The sequence below is a fragment of the Macrobrachium rosenbergii genome, chromosome 30 (genome assembly GCF_040412425.1).
Source record: "Macrobrachium rosenbergii isolate ZJJX-2024 chromosome 30, ASM4041242v1, whole genome shotgun sequence".
In the NCBI taxonomy this organism is placed as follows: Eukaryota; Metazoa; Arthropoda; class Malacostraca; order Decapoda; family Palaemonidae; genus Macrobrachium; species Macrobrachium rosenbergii.
In genome coordinates this window covers 34,591,316-34,613,236 of record NC_089770.1, presented here as the reverse complement: position 1 = coordinate 34,613,236, position 21,921 = coordinate 34,591,316, and the positions used below count along the sequence as shown (strand labels likewise).

The following is a 21,921-nucleotide window of genomic DNA, read 5'->3' as shown; positions in this document are numbered from 1 at the left end:
ACAGAATCTCTCTCTCTCTCTCTCTCTCTCTCTCTCTCTCTCTAGTTGACATCCAAGTTAGATTAATCGGTTGATTTGCCTCCCGGTGTAATAATCTTTGTCACCATTAACCTCTGAGAAACTTTCCTCATCTCCCCTCTTCTGTGCTCTTTGCCAAGAATTTAGTAAATCATAAGAAGCTGGAACAATTTGTCTATAGTACTGGAAACTGAATTTAAAGATCTTTTGTTATTAATAGATCATATATATATATATATATATATATATATATATATATATATATATATATATATATATATATATGTATGTATATATACATGTATATATATATATATATATATATATATATATATATATATATATATATATATATATATATATATATATATATATATATATATATATATATATATATAATAATGTTATGAATTATCTACGAATGGTTCTAAAAAAATACCTCAAGCATTTTCGTCTCCTAGGTGTAGGGAATCGACAATCTCTATTTTTCTTCTCAAAATTTAAGGTAAAATTTTTATTTGTATAATTTTTTTGTGTTAATTACGTTCTTGGCTGTATACTGAGACTTTCTCTCTCTCTCTCTCTCTCTCTCTCTCTCTCTCTCTCTCTCTCTCTTGTATATTTACGTACGACATGTCCCATGCAAGAAGGGTGATAGCACTGTCAAGAGCCAGTGTTTAAGAGAATCGAAAACAATATTTTTCCCTTTAGGAACGAGCCAGGAGCGAACGTTCCAGCAAAAGTTCTGGCCATCGATGCAACACAAAACATGTAGTGCCTATTGCAAACAGCCCCTATACGTCAGGTCCAATCTCCATTCCAATAAGACAGACAGCGCAAACAACAGAAGGCAGTAAAACCAGATAACGTCCAAGCTGTTAAAAGGACGCAAAAGTCGAGTCCTCACTGGATCCAAATATTCCGGAAAAAGAAGTGACGATACTGAAAAGAACTTTCACATTTCACATTTCAAATTTTATGTGAACGAATACGTTCCATTACCATAAGCTCTCAGAGAGAGAGAGAGAGAGAGAGAGAGAGAGAGAGAGAAAGAGAGAGAGAGAGGTTTTCTTTTCACCATAACAAAGGGGATACTAACAATTATATAATCAATGAGTATTGGAAAATAACCCCACAAATTTATAAAAGCGAAGTACAATAAGGATTTTCATTTAATTTTAGTCCAACCGTTGATCTTTTAATATCCCATTTCATTATTTCTTTACTCATTCGCACATAGTGAGCGAATTTATATACGCGCCAGTGTTCACTGAATTATCTCCCATCTCTTTTTCTTTTCCGTTAATTGCCTCAGTCGCGGAGTGAATTCTTGTGCGTTTCATAGAGCGTACGTACTACCATTTAATAACATTTATCAATTGCCGTGCACAAGTTGGTATCCATTATCCAAGACTTGCGTACGCCGCAAGCACCAAATCGCATATTGCATGCAAACCTCATAACCTCCCTTTCCTCATGTCAGGGAGCAACCACTAGTTCTCCGGACTAACCACCCACAAGTGAACGCGAAAGGGTTTCAGTTTCCATAGTGCCACTAATCTCAGGCCAACCAATTAATCTACTGAAGCACTTACTCCTTCTCTTTTCCTTCTTAGTCCTTACTTACCTTCTACTTCAAGCAGAGTGCCATTTCTTTCAGTGCCATTTGACTGCACTGACCTTCTAGTGTTGCTCCCCACAGCACACCGGCACCTCAGTGCCACCAAATCAAAGTAATCACTTATACGCTACTGCACCTGTACCTGAGATACAGAGTGCCCACAACAGTGTATCCGCCCATAGGGATCGTAGCGTCTTCAGGATCACTCCCATTTCCTAAGTGTTTCCGCCCATAAGGAATATTATACCTTCAGGATCACTTCCGTACCTACCAGCATATCTGCCCCTAAGGATCAGACGTCCTTCATGATCACTCCATCAGTGTGACCTTCGCATGGCACACTTAACCACAGTGCCACCTTTTTGAAAGGGTGCCACCCCACTGAAGTGCTACCACATTACGGGACACTTCCACATCGTCACAGACCACTTCCCCTAGTCCCCCTCATAAACTATAACCATGCCTTTAGATCAGTGCCAAGCCCTCATGAACATGGGCCAGGGGCAGGGTTCACGGACAGAACTCACCCAGTGGATGAAAGAACAGCTGGATGAAATACTCCAGGTGGAACAAGAAGAAAGAAAATCACAGGAGGTATGAGGAGGCCAAGACAGCAAGAGAATTAGCCTCAAAGACAAGGAGCCTGAGCTGAGAGAGTGAGGAAGGAAAGTGCTGAAGCTATAGTGCTCCAACAAGCCTCCAACCCCATAACTGCTGCACCAAATGTTCCGCTCTCAAGCCTTAACTCTCTAGTCCCCAAGTGGACTGAGGAAGAGCCAGAAGCATGGCTAGAAGAGGTCGAGGCGCTCTTCGACAATTTCAACACCACTGAGGCCGAGAGGGCCTTAGTGCTGACCAAACACCTGGAAGGAAAAGCAAAGGCAGCCCTCCACTCGCTGGCGCAGAGTCAAAGAGGTGATATGACTGAAGTCCGCAGGGTCATCGCCAAGGCCTACGAGATTACCCCAGAGAAATGGAGACAACAGTTCTGAGGTCTTGCCAAGGAAGTCGGCTGGTCCTGGTCAGAATGGGCCTGTCACAAGACCCAGTCTGGTACTCGCTCTCATGCATGACTTTTTCGTGGACCTATTCAACCGACCATGCTCGAGGACCTCTTCCAATGTGTGCCTGGGCCCTTGGGTATATCTCAGCGACAAGCAGCCCATCACAATTATGGAAGCCTGCTGCTTGGCTGACAACTGGGAAACTTTGTTAATTAGGGTTTTATGGTTAAAAATCTGATCCATAGAATGGACCAGATCTTTAACAATAAGAGCCCTAATTGCACTATTCTTTATACCCAAATTAGAATCACCTCTCTTACTCTAAAATCACCCAAAATAGCAACATTTAGACCAACCCACTCACAAAGAATAGCAGTATTCAGCCTAATTAACCTCACACCACCCTATTCCTCCTAGCCCTTATAATTCAAGTCTAAGGTTTTAAGTTAACTAAACTAGTAGCCTTCAAAGTTCCCAACAAGAGTACCAATCTCTTTAACCTTATAAGCTACGGTATAGTCACATTTTCAGGATTGCAGCCTAACGTCTTAAATTTAAACTACATAGCCTAGACAGAGAATAATCTCATTCATAGATTTACAATCTATTACCTTTAATCGGCCAACTACCCACACAACGGTGGCTTTTCTCAACAAACCATAAAGACATTGGAACTTTATATTTTATCTTCGGAGCATGAGCAGGCATGGTAGGCACATCACTAAGACTCCTAATTCTGGCCAAATTAGGACAACCAGGCAGACTAATTGGAAATTATCAAATCTACAACGTAACTGTCACTGCCCACGCATTCGTAATAATTTTCATCATAGTTATACCAATCATAATTGGTGGCTTTGGCAACTGACTAGTACCACTAATACTAGGGACACCAGACATGGCATTCCTAATGAATAAATAACATAAGATTCTGACTCTACCTCCCTCTCTGACACTACTTCTCTCTAGAGGAATAGTAGAAAGAGGCATTGGCACCTGATGAACTGTCTCCCTGGCCCTAGCAGCCAGCACCGCTCACACCAGGGCCTCAGTAGACCTGGGTATTTTCTCCCTCCACTTAGCCAGGGTTTCCTCAATCTTAGGAGCTGTTAATTTCATCACCACAGTAATCAATATATGAGCCCCTGGAATAACTTCAGACCGGCTACCCCTATTTGCTGTCTTCTTAACGGCCATTCTACTTCTCCTCTCTTTACCAGTCCTAACCGGAGCCATCACTATACTTCTAACAGATCGGAACCTAAACACATCTTTCTTCGACCCTGCTGGAGGGGGTAACCTAATTCTCGACCAACACCTATTCTGATTCTTCAGACACCCAGAGGTACATATTCTAATCCTACCAGCCTTCGGCATAATTTCTCATATTGTAAGGCAAGAATCAGGGAAAAAAGAATCATTTGGGACACTCGGAATGGTCTATGCCAAGATGGCAATTGAGTACTTGGCTTTGATGTCTGAGCACATCACATGTTCACCGTCAGGATAGACATAGCTACACGAGCATACTTCACTTCCGCCACAATAATTATTGCCGTGCCAATAGGAATCAAAACTCAGATGACTGACCACCCTTCATGGTACGCACCACCTACAGCCCCACATTAATTTGAGGCCTAGGATTCATTTTCCTATCCACCATAGGAGGGCTAACAGGAGTAGTCCTAGCCAACTCATCCATTGACAATATCCTCCACGATACATATTATGTAGTTGCCCACTTCCATTATGTTCTATCCATGGGAGCAGTATTTGGCATTTTCGCCAGAACTGCCCACTGATTCCCACTATTTACTGGGCTGTCACTCCACCCTAAATGATTAAAAATTCACTTCACAACTATATTCATTGAAGTAAATCTAACTTTCTTCCCACACTTCTTATGGCTAAATGGCATGCCTCAACGATACTTTGACCACCCAGATGCTTACACAGCATGAAATGTTGTATCTTCAGTAGGATCACCAATTTCCCTAATCGCCGTATTGGGATTCATCATAGTAGTGTGAGAAGCACTTACATCTAAGCGACCCGCTCTATTCTCCCTATTCATGCCAACTTCTACCGAGTGACAACACAACCTTCCACTAGCAGGTCACTGATACAAAGAAATCCCCCTAACAGCTATCTAAAATGGCAGATCATTGCATAAGATTTAAACTCCTAATACGAAACCTAGTTTCTTTTAGAAGCAATGGCAACATGAGAAGCCCCTAACCTCCTTATAGAGCAACTAATCTTTTTCCACGACCACGCAATACTAGCTCTCATCCTCATCACCACCCTAGTCGGATTCATACTCTCATCTCTATTCTTCAACTCACTAACAAACCGAATTTTATTAGAACATCAAACTATCAAGACAATTTGAACATTCTGCCTGCAATTATCCTAATCTTTATTGCCCTTCCATCCCTGCGTCTACTATACTTGCTTGACGAAGTAAACAACCAGAGAGTGACCCTCAAAGCCATTGGCCGACAATGATACTGAAGATATGAATACTCAGATTCCACTCAGATCAGATTTGACTCATACATAGTGTCAAGACATGATATCAAAGAAAGAAAATTTTGACTTCTAGAAGTAGATAACCAAACAATTTTGCCGATAAACACCCAAATTCGAGCCCTAATTAGAGCAGGAGACGTTATTCACTCATGGACAGTTCCTCAAATAGCCCCCCCTATTATGACTAAACTTGAACATATTTTTCACAGTAATACTAGCCCTAATTATCATCTCAAGACACTTTATCAAAACACCCATTACAATTAACCTGCACGTAGCCCCTATAAAAAACGGACCAAGCAAACTGAAAATGCTAACAAACCTGTTCTCAAGATTTGACCCAATCTCTAGGATTAATCACCTATCTCTAAACTGAGCATCCACAATACTCGGGCTATTGTTTATCCCCTACCCATTTTGAGCTATACCTTCACGCTCTTCACTGATATGATCCTCAGTAACAGCATCCTTACACAAAGAATTTAAAACACTCTTAGGGCCAACCAACCCAGGAAGAACTATCATGGTCGTCTCTCTATTTAGATTTATCGTATTCAATAACTTTTTAGGACTCATACCTTACATCTTCACAAGAACAAGGCACATATCAATAACACTGTTCTTAGCTCTGCCCTTATGAATAGCATTTATACTATTCGGATGAATCAACCGAACTCAACACATATTCGCCCACCTCGTGCCAGCAGGAACCCCAGGACCACTTACACCAGTAATAGTATTGATCGAAACCATTAGAAACGTATTTCGCCCAGGAACCCTGGCCATTCGGCTAGCAGACAACATAATCGCCGGACACCTTTTCCTAAAACTAATGGGAAACACAGGACCACACTTAGGCCACACAGCAGTATCCATACTAGTATTAGCCCAGATCCTTCTTCTAATTTTAGAAGCAGCAGTTGCTGTAATTCAATCTTATGTATTTGCTGCTCTAAGAACCCTTTATGCTAGAGAAGTAAACTAATGCAAAACACGGACATCATGCCTACCACCTAGTAGAAGTCAGACCATGACCCCTTACCGGATCCATCAGAGCTATAATACTTACCACTGGACTTGTAAAGTGATTCCACCAATTCAATATAGACCTCTTAATTCTAGGAATCACAGCAACCTTATTAACAATAATCCAATGATGACGAGATATTACACGAGAAGGAATATATCAAGGTCTTCACACATCAAAAGTAGTCAACGGTCTCCGATGGGGAATGAAAGTAACGCAACCCTAACACGATTCTTCACCTTCCATTTCCTATTCCCATTCATTATTGCAGCCACCTCTATAGTTAACATCCTATTTTTACATCAAACGGGATCCAACAATCCCCTAGGAATCTCTAGACAACTAGGAAATCTTCCACTCCATCCTTATTCCTCATTTAAAGACATCATATGATTTGTGGTCACACTAGCTGCCCTAATCATCCTAACACTTCTTGACCCCTATCTACTCGGAGATCCTGACAACATTATCCCAGCCAACCCACTGGTGACACCAGCTCACATCCAACCAGAATGATATTTCCTATTCGCCTATGCAATCCCGCGGTAAATTCCAAATAAGCTAGGCGGGGTTATCGCCCTAGCCATATCAGTGGCCATTTTATTCATCTTGCCGTTCACACACAAAAACAAGTTCCGAAGACTAGCTTTCTACTCAAGCAGACAAATTTTAATTTGATCTATGATCAGAATTGTAATTTTACTAACATGAATCAGGGGCCAACCAGTAGAAGATCCCTACATTCTCACAGGACAAATCCTGACAGTCCTATACTTCTCATTCTTCATTATTAATCCATTAGCAATAATCGCATGAGAAACTTATGGACTGACTATTCATGTTTAGGAAGACAAGTGTTTTGAAAGCACCCAACAAGAGTTCGAATCTCTTAATAGTCCGTCATAATTTTTTTTACAAAACTATACTAGGGCAACCTCCAAAAAATCTTCAATCCAATGAAAAAATGCAGTAATTTAGAGCACAGAAAGAAACCTCTTTCAAGCAAGATATCAATTTATCATAACGGAACCGTGGTAAAGTACCACGCACCCAGACAAAACAGAAACCAATATACATAACTTTTATGTAGAAACAAGGCCCTTACCTAAGAAAATAATAGAAAAAAAAAGAGCCCTTAAAAACAAAATCCTGGCATACTCGGCCATGAAAATTAAAGCAAAGCCTCCACCTTTATACTCAGTATATTAAAGCCAGACACTAACTCTGAGATAAAATCAACAATAACGATGGTAACTTTCAAACAATCCTAAATCAAACCCCACCAAGAATAACATACTAAGCAAAATTAAAGCAAGACTTACCTCATAAGAAATAGCCTGAGCAACAGCACGAGGACAGCCCAAAAGAGAATATTTAGAATTAGAAGCCCAGCCTGCCCCTATAGTAGAGTACACTCTTGCCCTCGTACAACAAAGAAAAAATAAAACCCCAAATTCAAGAGAGAACAAACCAAGCTCATATGGTATCAAACACCAACAGACTCGGGCAATAAACAACCTAAACACAGGAGACAAGTAATAAGGAATAAAATGACTTATAGTAGGAAAAGTTTGCTCCTTAGTGAATAATTTAACAGCATCAGCAAAAGGCTGTAGCAGACCAGCATAACCCACTTTATTAGGGCCCTTACGAATCTAAATACAACCCAAAGTCTTACGCTCAAGCAATGTAAAAAAAGCGACAGAAACCAAAACTAAAATCACTAAAATTAAGTAACTAACTAGCTTAATCAAAACTATCATAGAAAGAAATCACAAAGAACTTCTTCCTATTGCCTATAGTAATCACTATATTAACGGATCGTAAATCCGATGCACTAATCTGCCAAGGCAATCCATTAAAGTTTATCTTACACAAAGATTACCTCAAAAGCTCAATCCTTTCGTACTAAAGCCTTTTTTAAACTCTTAAAAGATAGAAACCAACCTGCCTCACACAGGTTTGAACTCAAATCATGTAAAATTTCAAAGGTCGAACAGACCCACCAGCTAAACAGCTACACCTAGCTGAAATTTTAATTCAACATCAAGGTCGCAGCTACTCTTGTTAGTAAGCTCTCTCAAAGAAAGTCACGCTGTTATCCCTAAAGTAACTTATTCTCTTAATCCCCAAGGAGGGATCAAACACTAATTAATACTATAAAATTCAATAGACAGTTACACATTATATCTACATCTCCCCAATGAAATATAAACCAGATAAAACTACTTTTCACCCACATCACAAATCAAGCCTAACTTATATTAAGTTTTATAGGGTCTTATCATCCCACTAAATAATTTGAGCCTTTTCACTCAAAAGTTAAATTCAAACATCGTACAGGAGACAGCCTGTCCCTCATCCAACCATTCATTCAAGCCTCCAATTAAAAGACTACTGACTATGCTACCTTCGGCCCTTTAAATAAATCAGTGGGCAAGCTAGACTTTATAACTAATTCGCACAGACATGTTTTTGATAAACAGGCAGGGACAAAATTTACCGAGTTCCTTCTAAACGCCTCTCCAAGTATTTAAAAAATAAATAACACTCAAACATAAAAATTAACTTCAATTCTACTTATATAAACATTTTACCTGTCACTTAAACAGTAAATGAAATTCTCTACTAGAAATAGCAAGCATCTTATAAATATAAAAAAACTCAATATTACTTTAACGTTATACCAAGATGGCTGATTTTAAGCCCACCTCAAATGAAAACCAACAAGACACTTAACAAAACAGCGGGTAAGAAGCTCATTCCTCCTACCATTACTATCGAATTAATTTCAAACCCGACACATAATTAAAATTTAGTAAAGAACCAGATATACATAGATCGACTAACATATCACCACTAGAGATTCATTACAAATCACTTTACAACATAAAAGAGCAACAAAATCTAGCTCTCTTTGTTTCGGAACCTCAAAACTAACATGCCAATATAGTTCACCCCTGATACAAAAGGTACGAGAGTTAAACGCTACTTTACCCAAATTCAGTAACAATTCCATCACTGTACTTATTGATTATAATCTTTAAACGAAATCCCACAAAATACTAACCAACAAAATCAATGAATTCTTTATCAAACTAGACTACAAACGAATTCACTTCAATAATAAGCAATTATTAAGTAGTGACTAAGAGACAATCACTAAAACGTAAGTGGAGTGCTTAAACATTAGCTACAACTCATACTCCTAGATGCATTTTCCAATACAACTACTGTGTTACGACTCATCTCACAACCTTCGTCGACCTATTCAACCGGACCATGCTGGAGGACCTCTTCCAATGTGTGCCTGGGCCCCTTGCGGCATATCTCAGCAACAAGCAGCCAGCCCACCACACTTATGGAAGCTTGCCGCTTGGCTGACACCTGGGAAACTTTTAACCAATCCAACAGCATGTCTCAACGCCACATAGTGCCACCCAGGTACCTCTCAGGCTCAACTCGCCCAAAGAATGGCCTGCCTAGCAAACCCACTTGCACCAACTGCAAGAAGTTTGGCCATGCCTAATCTGATTGACGCTCAAACTGAACAACAACGGGCAGCCTACTATTACGATCTCGCCTCTCGAGATCGACAGGTTCTTTAAAATAAACAAGCAATTGGGCTGAAATGACTGACGAGAGGTGACAAACAAAGAAGGGAGGAGCAGAACAAATACAAAAAGGGTAACCTTAAACTTAATTTATTATTTACAGTAATTTACATTATATACAAATGAGTCAGGTTCAATGACGTAATACTTAAAATGAAAAAAATCAATAAACATTACTCGAGAACAAATTAAACATAACAAAATCGAGTCAGTACTACATACAAACCAAGTAGTTAAACTCCAAATAAATTAATAAATAAAAATTGAGCAGCAAAATACAATCAAATTAATTAAACCTCAACTCAATAAAATCTTAAGCTGCAAAATACAATCCCAGTAATTAAACCTCAAATACAATAAATCAATAACACTTGAGCAGCAAAACATATAAGTACAAAGGCAACATAATACACTAGTATAAAAAAATTCATAAGCAGCATGAAAAATACTTCAATAGTTGCTTTATTGAGTCATTAAGACGTAAAACAAATGACTCCAACTCAGGAACACTGCAGGACAACAAAGACAGAGCCGACACGACAACCATCTCGTCCTCAAGCACAGTGCTGACATCCTCCTCCAGTACCGACGACCGCGACAAAGCCGACACGGCAACCATCTCGTCCTCCAAGAAACATACTGACGTCCTCCTCCATCTACGACGACCATGACAGAGCCGACACGGCAACCATCTCGTCCTACAAGAAACGTACTGACGTCCTCCTCGATCTACGACGACCATGACAGAGCCGACACGGCAACCATCTCGTCTTCAAGAAACTCTCCGCTGCTCTGCTGCCAGGCCCTGACTCTCAGGTACGGATACCTGCTGCTGCTACTCCAACTGGCTTGCTGCTACCATGGACCCGATTCGTTGCTGCTACGAACCTGACTCGTTGCTGTTACGAACCTGACTGACGAAGTCTGACGCCATTCATCAGACGTCAACTCGCCAACAAGAAAAACAAAAAAAAAAAAACAAAAGGAGGCAACAATCCACCAAGGGAACAATCGACAAACGATTGTTCCTAACACTACTAAAAACCACCAAACCTCCTCTCCTTCTACGTCTGCACAACCTCCTCAACAAACCGTCACTGTGGAAAGATCAGCCCATCCCAAGGCAATCTGCTGAGACTGAAACTCCAGGGTACTATTCTCCTGGATATACGGCCTGCCCAAAGCACATGGTCTCCCCCAGGCTCGTCAACCTGATTAGTGCCACATCCTCCAGGGCTGTGCCACCAGAGATGTCTCACCCTGAGCGGGTCTGGACACAGTCCGTCTCAGTGGCCCCTCTGGATGGCTCTAGCCTACCAGTGAACCTGCCACCCACAGTAGACACTGGCTCAGACATAAGCCTGATTGATCGGGCCCAAGTGCCAGCCAGTGCCACCGTGGATGAAAAGACCAAGTGGACGATGACCTGGGTAGAGGACCACTCCAAGACCATTCCAACAGTTGAACTCAGGGTAACCACCCTTTGGGGCACTCAACCTCACCGCCTTGGCGTAGTGAAAAGCATCCGGCACGAAGTGGAGTTCCTGTTAGGACGAGACATTCTCTGGGGATGTCCATCCCCCATTCCACTTTGTTGCCTATCTACCTCCACCAGGGAGGCCACTGCAAAACAACCTGACCGGGACACAGCCACTTTGACAGCTGTGCCACCGTCAGCCCAACTTTCCCTTCACCAAGGTGTGCAACGAAAAGACCATGCTCCAAACCACTCCAGGCTCAGTCCTAAATCCTCACAAAAGGATGGCCACCAAAAATCTCCTCCCTCACCACGAACGGATCTCACCCGGTACCGTTGCAGGACCTGCAACATAAGAGGGCACTCCAAAAACGGGGCAAGGTGCCCCAGCAAGCTAGCTGCAGCAGATACCACTGCCACAACCATTCCAAGAGGCTCTGCCCTCCACCCAAAACAGGAATCTCTGTCCCCTACTACTTAGGGTACACCGAGGGGCCTTGCACTCCTGGGTCCCTGATCAGCCACGCCTGACTCCATTCCTCTGTCAGTGCCACTTGAGAGCACTGGGCAGTGCCAAGCACCGCCTATCTTGGACGGAATCGCTATACTAACCTTAATCCCTGTGACTGGCCCCAAGTTAGTGCCAGTGCCGGATCCAAATCCTAACCCGGATCCTCTTATGGGAGATCCTCCAAACCTCACCGACTTAGTCATTGCCCATTGTGAGCCTCCGACCCCTAATGTCTCTTCTTCCTAATCTCTTTCCACGGCAAGGATGACCCTCTGGCGAACCTGGATGTTACACCTCTGGCCGGGACGCAGACGCTAACTCTACCCTTACGACAGTTGTCGCAGCAGCCGAAGTAGGGAGCCAGCCCGTAGCTACTAAGGCTACCCCTGATGGCACTTCTGGCCTTTCCCAAGAGTCGGTGCCCTCGTCACCTCTTAGGAATGGCGTAGTCAGACCTTGGAGGCCCTCGAAGAAGAAGAAGAAGAAGAAGAAGAAGAAGGGGGCGGAAGAGATCCAATTAGCTAATCAGAGCCACCACATCTCCTTGGCACTAGTGTCCCATTGGCACAGTGCCGCTTCCACCTGAGTGATCTTGACACCTACCAGAGAAGGTAGCCTGCATGATCTCTGTCCCAGTAGACTAACCCCTAACACCCTAAGCATTTTTTAATACTAACCTTGTGACTGGCATCATCTAACGAACCAATGCTCAAGCTGGTACACCCCTGGTCACTAACTATAATAAACTCTTCAGGTTGCTTATGTTCACATTTATTGGAAGTATTATTCCTAAAGTATTGCGTAATCTGTAATTAAATGCATTTAGTTAGGTCCGTGTCATTAGTTAGTACCAGAGCCATAGGATAGTAGACTATGTCAGAGATTTACCATGTGCCCATTGCCTAGAGTAGAGTTCCCTATCGTCAGAGACAACCAGTAGAAAATAACAATTTTTAAAGTAAATTGTATTTTTCCTAACTATACAAACCCGAGGTCCTTTACATTAGGAGATACTTTCAGGCGTAGGCTGGAAACGGCTGTTAAACTCTTTGAACAAGGTGGTTAGGCAGTAACTACCTCCAGGTAGGCGGGGATACCCGCCTGCCCGGATGTAAACATTCCAGTTTGCCTTTCGGCCCAGGTACAGATTGAGGGGTGGCATGAGGTGGGCATAAAGTGTAAAGGACCTGGTTTGCATAGTTAGGAAAAAATACACTTTACTTTAAAAATTGTTATTTGTTCCAACACAATATACAAAACCCTCGGTCCTTTACATTAGAGACTCACTGATTGGAGGGAGGAATCTGAGAAAGTCTCTCTGAACTGACTGGAGTTCACCACCTTGTCTTCCCTTCCTGGTCATAAGAGCGAGGAAGGGAAAAACTGCCTCTGACAAAAGATCGGGTTGTAAGAAATGCAGGATCAGTTGTAAGACTTCTTCTGGTCCCTTTGCATGAAAGAGGAAACGTCAGTTCATGCAAAGTAGGCTGGGAAGAATTTGACATCGGATGACAATAAGGCAATTACAAGCATTGGGTTGTCTCATAGTCATGGTCTCCTTCCTCCCCTTGCAAGAGGAAGGAGTGGTTGGCTTTTATTAACCTAAACGGAAATAGAACGGGAGCTCCCATTATGTGCTTATCTGCCTCTATCGCCCTGTCCAGCTTGTAACGACATGTCCGCTCCCTGCCCGTGGGAAGAGAGCCAGGATGGGGAGAAAGAAGAGAGGCCAGTCACTCAACCTCCATTCTCCCCATCACAGCCGTACAACATAGGCGAGATGCAATCCTGTCCCGTTAGGGGAGCTGGATAAGCTACACAACTTTCTGAGCAGCCACCACAGGACCCAAGGAAAAAAGTGTCCAAGGACTTGTGTGCAACATCCCAGAGGTAGAAGGAGGTGAAGGTAGTCTGTTGGGACCACACACCTGCCTTCAGCTCCTGTGGTACCGACATATTCTTCTGAATGCCAGGATGGACCAAGCCATCGACTTTGTGAGCTCGGGTGAAAGGTACCGGTATCGCTCGTCGCCAGCTGCCAAGTACCTCCTTGATCGCTTCACGAGGTCAGGAGGAAGATGTGTCCTTAGACACTTCTTCCTTGGGAGAGACAGTACTGGCGAAAACGTTGACGACATCCAGGTTAGGAACGTCGAACCTTTCGGAAAGTACCACAGCTCCCAATAGGACAGAGTAACGAATGATCTGGATCATCGGTACAAAGTCCAAGGAGGAGGGGAACAAGAAGGACTCGAACCCGACAGTTGATGCCAATGGATTCGGAGTCCACCTACGACATCCAAGAAGGATGATCCCCATCCCTGTTCTTCCATCTTCTACGCCAAGGCCAGGGTAAGATGAGATATGGACCTAAGAGGGCAATCTCTATCCGACGACTCTTGTAGGGCGAGTGCAGAGCACGGACAGGAACCCTAAACGAGAGTCGCATGCCACCCAGGAAACATTCCCCTGGGACAGCATGACTGAAGAAGCTTCTCATCCGTAGCTAACTCTCGACTAAGGAGACGAAGGCTACTTCAGATAGAAGACTAGGTCGCAAGGGGCCTCGTTCTTCAAAACTGAAAGGAGAGAAGCAGCCCTCGGCGGAGAAGATGAGGAAGTCCAGACTTGACGAATTTACTCTGACCCGGAAGAAGTTCCGACCACGACACCATCAGCGAAGACGGATCCAGTCCCTGGGACAGTGTTGCAGAGGACTTCAAGGGATATCCAGCTATATCCGTTGCTGCTCGGCGAGAAAGCCTGTGCTTGCAAGGAAAGCTGGAAAGTCTCCCAGTCCTGAACACACAGGGATGTACTGCCTCAACAACCAGACTTCTTGTGTAGCTGCACAGGAGGATGGGTCAAGCGGAATTCTTCTCGATGCCTCGGCAATCAGGTTGGAAGAAGGCGAAGTCTTTAAGTATTTGTCTGTAACTCGGGGTGAGCAATGTTTGTGAACCCCTAGCGAAACGGACAAATACGGAGGGAAAAAACGTCGATATCGAGTTTTCACCAAAAGACAGCATGCCTCAACAGAGCGGCCCCTGCTCTGGTATGAGGGAGCTAGAAAACACTACTGACTTGTGTGCAGGTAGGCAACAGAAGGACGGTAGGGATTTCTCAGTCCAGCAGTCTCTGTATGATTCCTCGTGAAGAAAGAGTGAGCAGCATGTTCCATCCGATCACTCAAACCCGAGGCCAGGCTTGCCTACCAATACATCCCCACCAGGGATGCATCTGGTTAATTGAGCTGTCGAGTGTGCAATAGAACAACACTCGAGTACCTTCAAATGTCGAGATAAAACAGGGGAAAACGATTGCCTCCTGTTTGTCGACAAAAGTCACTACTGTGGTTTTATTGTTCAATGAAACCAGTGAGTGCCGCAAAACCCATCCTGATTCTCGGACGGCCAAAAGGCTGCCCTGAGCCCAGGACGGTGACGGAAGGTACTAATCATCTCGGTCACACAAATTCAAGACAAGGTCTTTACCAGTGTGCGCCTATCCTCAACCTGTGAATCTGTGAGTAGACACAAGATTTGAGGGGAAATATGAAGGCATATTCAAAGGTTCCTATAATCAAGCATTAGCCTAACTCTTTCCTCATACATCGAAGAGGAAAGAACGGGAAAAGGAAGCAGACTTCCATTTTCCACCATGGGGAAGCTTCTGCAAGATGACAGGGAACCGAGACAATTAGCTCTAGCTGGCTGGCATTTCCCGAATCGGGAGCATGGGAGAGGTGGTGGGATGAGAGATCGATGGAAAGAATTGCCGAGACCAAAGGGAAATACAGTAGATACTTCTCCTGAAGGAATCCATTCCCAGGTCTCGGCAATGTTGCTGCCAGCTCCAGAGACTCGATAAGCATCATTTGTCCAGGCATCAGCAGTTGCAATCTTCTTCTGAAGCCTAGGACTTCTTAGCTAAGGAGTTGAGGTGGGATGGCTTGAACCCAAGGTCGAGTTGAAATGACTAAGACCCAAAATTCTTGGCCACTGCCCAAAGGACAAGGCAGTGCCCTGGTGGGAACCTTGATTACCGGGGTATCTGGCAAATCTCTGAAAGAGAAAGGCAGAACCAAGTAAAGGTTTGTTCCCAAGGGTCGAGCCAACTCGGGACTTACGAAACAGGAGATCCAAATTGGGACAAAGTCCTTCTTCTTAGCACCAGAATTGCCAAAAAACTGCAGTCGGCAAGACCCTCCGAGGCAAGAAGAATTCATATTCTGCCGAGGCAGGGGTGGAAGTTTGTGTTTCGACCTGAATTAACTCCATCAAGAAAAGAATCCATCAGGTCGAGAACGCTTCGGAAGCCAGGACCGCGGCGGTCCCTGACATTCTCGGCCCCTCGAAACTGCAAGGGTTGCAAGTGATGAAGGTTATTCATTGGGGGAGAAAGCGGTCCTGTCCTGGGATCCTCGCGCCGACGAATCAGCGCGAAGTTCCCCGAGAACACGGGGCAATCGTAATTTGAAGAGGAAGACCTCGCTGTTCCAATCGTGAAACCCTGTACCTCCCCCTTGGAGGAGACCTGACAGATCCCATGAAACCCTCCTCAGCTACCTGGTTATAATACGAGAGAATCGGGGACCGATACCCAAAGCACGAGGGCAGCTGAACTCCGAAAAGAAAATTTCGTCGGAGCTCTCTCTGTCCATCTCGCTCCTCTCGGAACAACCGAAAGGAGAAGAGAACAGGTGAGGAGAAAAGAGTAGCCCTACCTGTCCTGCCAGAATGATAAGCAGGAGAGGCGGACCGTGAGCGATAATCAACCGAAGGAGATTAGCCTACTGCCACACGGGGAAAGAAGAGCACCTATGCCGTGGCAAAGTGCTTTCCTGGGAAGAGCAAAAGTTCACTCGAGCATAGTTGAGAACCCGAATCGGAAAAAACCGAGTAGGGCCGAGGCGAGCCGATCCGATCACGAGAACGCGATCCAGCTGGTCGGTATGCGCAGACTGGGAGGCAGGCGACAGGGCGAGCCAAGAAACGAGCCAAGCCAGTCTGGCAAGCCGAGTCAATTCGAGCCGAGCCAGTCTGGCAAAGTTGAGTCAAACCGAGCCAGTCTGGCAAGCCAAGTCGAGCCAATTCAGAGCCAGACTCATAACTGGGCAGGCCAGACTCGTCTGCTGTGAACAATTGCTAGTTTCCCGAACTCTAAACTCCTTCGAGGCCGAGGCCCCTCGAGAAGAAGGTTCATAGGGAATTCTGTGTCTGCTATCTTGCATGCTCGAACCCTAAAGTTCGAGACACAAGAACAAAGCCCGAGGAACCTGGCGGGCAGAATCGAGACACCTGGCGTCACGGTACACCGACACCTGGGTGTCCCGCGACCAGACACCTGGGTGTCTCGGCAACCAGACACCTGGGTGTCCCGGCAACCAGACACATGGGCATCCCGCAACCAGACACCTGGGTGTCTACCAAGGCCCCAGCAACCAGACACCTGGGTGTCTCGGCAACCAGACACCTGGGTGTCTCGGCACTTTCTCGTCCTGTGCCTCTCGTAAGGAGAGCGCTCGTGATTCATAGAATTCGAGCTACCCACGAGACTTCCGAAAATCAGGAGCGGCTGCTTGTTACCTAATAGATTGAAAGAGCTGAGCACAGAACCAGTCTTAGATGCAGACTTCAAGACTGGCAATGAGGAATGGCCTCGAGGGCCGCACTGTCACGGCCCCCGAAAACGCAAGATCCACAGGAAAATGCGAATCGGTCCAACTTGTCTTCGGAAGAGAGGCAGTCCCTTAAAAGTCCTGCAGGACTCCCAAAGTGAATCTCTTCCTGCTTCTTCTGGTGTTCGAACCGACCGAGGATCGAGACACCAGGCTGAAACCCGACCGAGCACTGGCAAACACTCAGGGGAGCGCTTGCGGTGCTGGCAGGAAAGAGGAACCAAGACACCTGGGTGCCTCGGCCCTTTCTCTCGCACTGCTCCCGAACTGGGCCCAGGAAAATCTCTCCAGACCAGATCGGGATACTCAATATTCCATAGAATCTCGAGCACTCGGCGGCTCGCGAACGAGCGCCAGCAGCCCCATCTTAGAGGCGGAACCTCTAAGACTCAGGAACGGGAACGCAAACTGAGGTCTGCACGCCCGCGCCTTCCAAACACAAAACCCAGGGCTATGCGAATCGGTTCCCTAACCCGGTCGGGAAGAGCCAACGAGAGACCCACTGCCTCCTCGGAAGGAGGCAGTCCCTAGATGTCCAAGGGCATCAAGGGGAAGAAGCAGCATCCTTCCTTCGGCCGATGGAGGTCTGTCCGATTCTCGGGACCTCCAGGACCTCGGGAGAGGAAGGGAAGACGCAGCAGAAGACGAAATCGAAGATAAGATGAAGAAGACGGCGGCTACTTCCACAGGACAGCTTCCTTCATCTCCACTCCCACATCTTCTACAGGATGGTCGACACGAAACATCGTAACCTCCAGGGTAGTCCGGCAGGAACACAACGGAAGCAGCCAGGACACCACCACCAGGAGAAGCATGATCAGGACAGCCGATGCAGGAGCTACGGCAGCAGTTCGTAGGGCAGGAGCTACTGCAACGCCAGAACATCACCTCAACAAGACCACTTCCTACATCTTCACGCCGACATCTTCTACAGGATGGCGGACATCAGAACCTCTGGGGCAGCTGGCAGGAACGCACGGAAGCGGACCCTGGGCATGACCGCCAGAAGCAGCAGGAATGATCAGGACAGCCGATGCAGGAGCTACGGCAAAGGTTCGGAGAGCAGGAGCTATGCAACAGCCAGGAACGTCACTTCCACAAAGTGACTTCCTTCCCTTTCACGCCCACGTCTTCTACAGGATGGCTGACATCGTAACCTCCAGGGCAGCAGACAGGAACACAACGGAAGTGGCCCCGCACGACCACTAGGAGAAGAAGCGGGCACGATCAGGACATTCGATGCAGGAGCTACATTAGCTGTTCGGAAAGGCAGGAGCTAATGCAACAGACAGAAAGTCATTGAAAGTCACCAGCATCGACAGGAGCGATCAGGCGGCTGCGGCAGGAGACCAGGAGAGCAGCCCAGAGACTGTCGTCCGAGTTGACACGAGCAAAACACAGGGAACAGCAGGAGCAGATAGACCACAGATACGCAGGAAGCATTGCAACAGCATACATGAAAACCAGCAATGACAGCTATCGAACTACATCGGCGGGAACAGAGTCAGAGCGATCCCGATGTGGTAATATGTCATCTAATCAGGTACTGTGGTCGATCCCAAAGCAACACTGAATGAAAGTCGGGACTGCTTCATGCAAGATATTCTTGATATATCCAGCCAACTACTGCTGTCTCTGCAATGCTCACTGTCAACCTGAAAGAAAAACAAATATGATTAGTAGAGGGAGGCTTCTCCCGCTACAAGGGGAACAGCCCTACGCAGCGTTAGGAGGTACTCTAGACGAGGTTGCTCGCTCCTCCCCCTCCCCGTGTCTTCGCCCGACGAGCGAGCGAAGAGGGCGAAGGAGAGAGAAAGGAAGAACCTACGGGAAGAGAAAAAGGACAGAGGGAGGCCACCAAGGGCGCCGTGGAAGCGGAACTTATCGACGACGCCCGTAACCTCCCACTCAGCCCACAAATCTCTAAGAGCAGGCGGCGAGAAACACTCAGCATACAAAGGAAGAAATTAGTGATGCCCCTTACACACGGAGGCGGAAGCCAAGAAGGGACTAATCTTTACGTCCGATGGATGTAGGGGAAGTGAAGAAAAAGCGTCCCAAACTAATCCCCGAAAGTACAGGGGCGCCTTCAGTATTAAAAAGGGCCGCTGGAGAGAAGCATTACCACTTGGCTACGCTTACTCCAGCTATGCCCTTGGCCGTCAAACCCAAGACACAGGTAGGGAAACGACGGCTTACACAAGGTTATCACAAATCGTGGGTTTGTATTACCAAATATCAAACACACGCAATATATAAACAAAAATACAGAAAGATCCCACCGTAAGAGCTTAACGACAGTCAGCAGAGAGAACAAAAATACGCCAGCAACGGCTGACGGCCGAAAGCAAACTGGAATGTTTACATCCGGGCAGGCGGGTATCCCCGCCTACCTGGAGGTAGTTACTGCCTAACCACCTTGTTCAAGAGTTTAACGGCGTTTCCAGCCTACGCCTGAAAGTATCTCCTAATGTAAAGGACCGAGGGTTTGTATATTGTGTCGGAACAATTGTAGGTTATATACCGTTGTGTAGGTTAGGCTCTGCTGTAGTAAGCAAGTTAGCACCACAAGTACCTGTACCCATCTTAGCAGTTAGGTAGGTCCATTTATCTATTGCAGTGCAAAAGCACAATTCATGTAGGGACGCTAGCTGTCTAGTTGGGACAAATAGCTTCCTTAGTCAAGACCTCCACGCCCGAAAGGGTGTGAATGCTTTTCAAAGGAGGGACCTTTCACGTATTTTCATTCCTCCCTCTTAGCCAGCCACGAAATAATTCCAATTTCTGAACAAAAACACTTCTCCATTAACAGGTAGGCTTGATTTATTGGCTGGAAGGTAGGTTAGCGCCTATTTTGAACTCTGGTAGGACAATAGCACTCCTTTGACACCCCTCGTTTTTACGTGTCCAGCAGCTGATGCCCCTCCATTAGTGATAGAGGCAAAGCCAGGCTGTGAGGTAGACTAGGAACTTAACCTTTAAGCACCTAACCATAAGATCTACTTTCCTACAAACTTTTGCTGGCTGTGTGACTATTTTGCAGATGACTGGCCTCGCCGCTCCCAAGCACACAACAGAGAAGCATCTCGCCACTCGTAAACAACACGAGACTTAGTACCCAGATGTTGACACGAAAAGGTCGCACTGCTCTCCACTCCTTTTTTCTTCTAGAGGGACTAAGGGTGTCAGACGACCAGTCCTTGTATGTTAAGCACGAACATCCACAGGCCTAAAAAGGCATGTCAGAAGCAATCAGTCCTCTAGCCAGTCCTTTGTTAAGAACCTAACGCCAAAGTAGCCCAAAATTCGCCACCACAACTTATCCAAGCCTCAAGTTAACTCAGTTCAGTGATCAGTAGTAGATTACCCCCTCCATAGTATTACCACGGGCTAATTAAATTTAATTAATCAACTCCTCCATGGTGCATTTTTTAGCTTATTGAGAGAGAAACTTCTTTGTGTAGCATGCTAATCCTGGACATTTTTCCAGGGCCTTGCTACTACCTGCTCAGTCGACCCAGCCTTGTGCTTCAAATCATCTTAAAAGTACTGCCATTTCCAGTAAACGCAAGACATCCCTGGTCCGCAGTCTGGAGCAATAACCTGTTCCCCCTTTGCATTGCACACAAGAGAATTTAACTCGTCAGATGCAGAGATTTATTACGCATTGCCAATTTGCATTTTTTCATTATTTGAGTTTACTTGCTGTATCATCAGTCTTTCAGATTACCTCCTTGGTTGTTTTTTTCTGTAAATAAATTCAGTTTAACGCAGCTAGACACTCATCATCTCACATGGCGACCTTCCTAACCTTTTTCCCCTCCCTTTTGTTACAGGTTGGTCTTCTCTGCTGGTCCATTTAGGCAGTAGTTACACAAAGACCTCCTTTCATCCCTCCAATGGACCCAATCTGCAAAACTTATATATATTGTCAAGAATTTATATTCCTCCCTCCTAGTGAATCATCAGGCAATTGTTTTCTAATAAAATCCAGCACATCAGTTAACTGAGAGTCTAGCCAATATGGCTGACAAAGAGGGTTTCCCACTTATTTTTGAACCCAGGATGCATTCCATTCCCGCATCCCGGAAATGCCCGGGCCTACCAAACGAGTATAAGACCATTTTTCCCTTGAATTGCTGACTGGCACCAGACTACTCTTTCAGGTACACCTGGATGTGTGAAAACACACCAAGCCCGCATTGATTTTGAAAACAAGGGCAGAGATTCCCAGCCATGCTCCGTGACCGTGACAGACGTCTGTTCCCCGTTCTCCGGTAGCTGGTCCATTACTCAACTCGAATGGCCACCAACGCTGTATTCAGGGCTCAAGTACACGTCTAAGGTAAAGTCTGAGAGTTAGTCTGTGCCAGTAGCCACCTTTCCCCCTTTTCAGTCTATTTAACCTTTCTTATTGCCTTTTCACGAGTTTTACTT

General features: G+C 45.3%; 3 pseudogenes; 2 read left to right on the top strand and 1 right to left on the bottom strand.

The window, feature by feature from the left end:
• Positions 1-3,322: 3,322 nt before the first annotated feature.
• On the top strand, positions 3,323-3,970 carry LOC136854811 (cytochrome c oxidase subunit 1-like; annotated as a pseudogene).
• A 1,515-nt stretch (positions 3,971-5,485) lies between these two features.
• Positions 5,486-6,160, top strand: LOC136854810 (ATP synthase subunit a-like; annotated as a pseudogene).
• A 657-nt stretch (positions 6,161-6,817) lies between these two features.
• LOC136854808 (NADH-ubiquinone oxidoreductase chain 1-like) lies at positions 6,818-8,264 on the bottom strand (annotated as a pseudogene).
• Between the last annotated feature and the right edge of the window lie 13,657 nt (positions 8,265-21,921).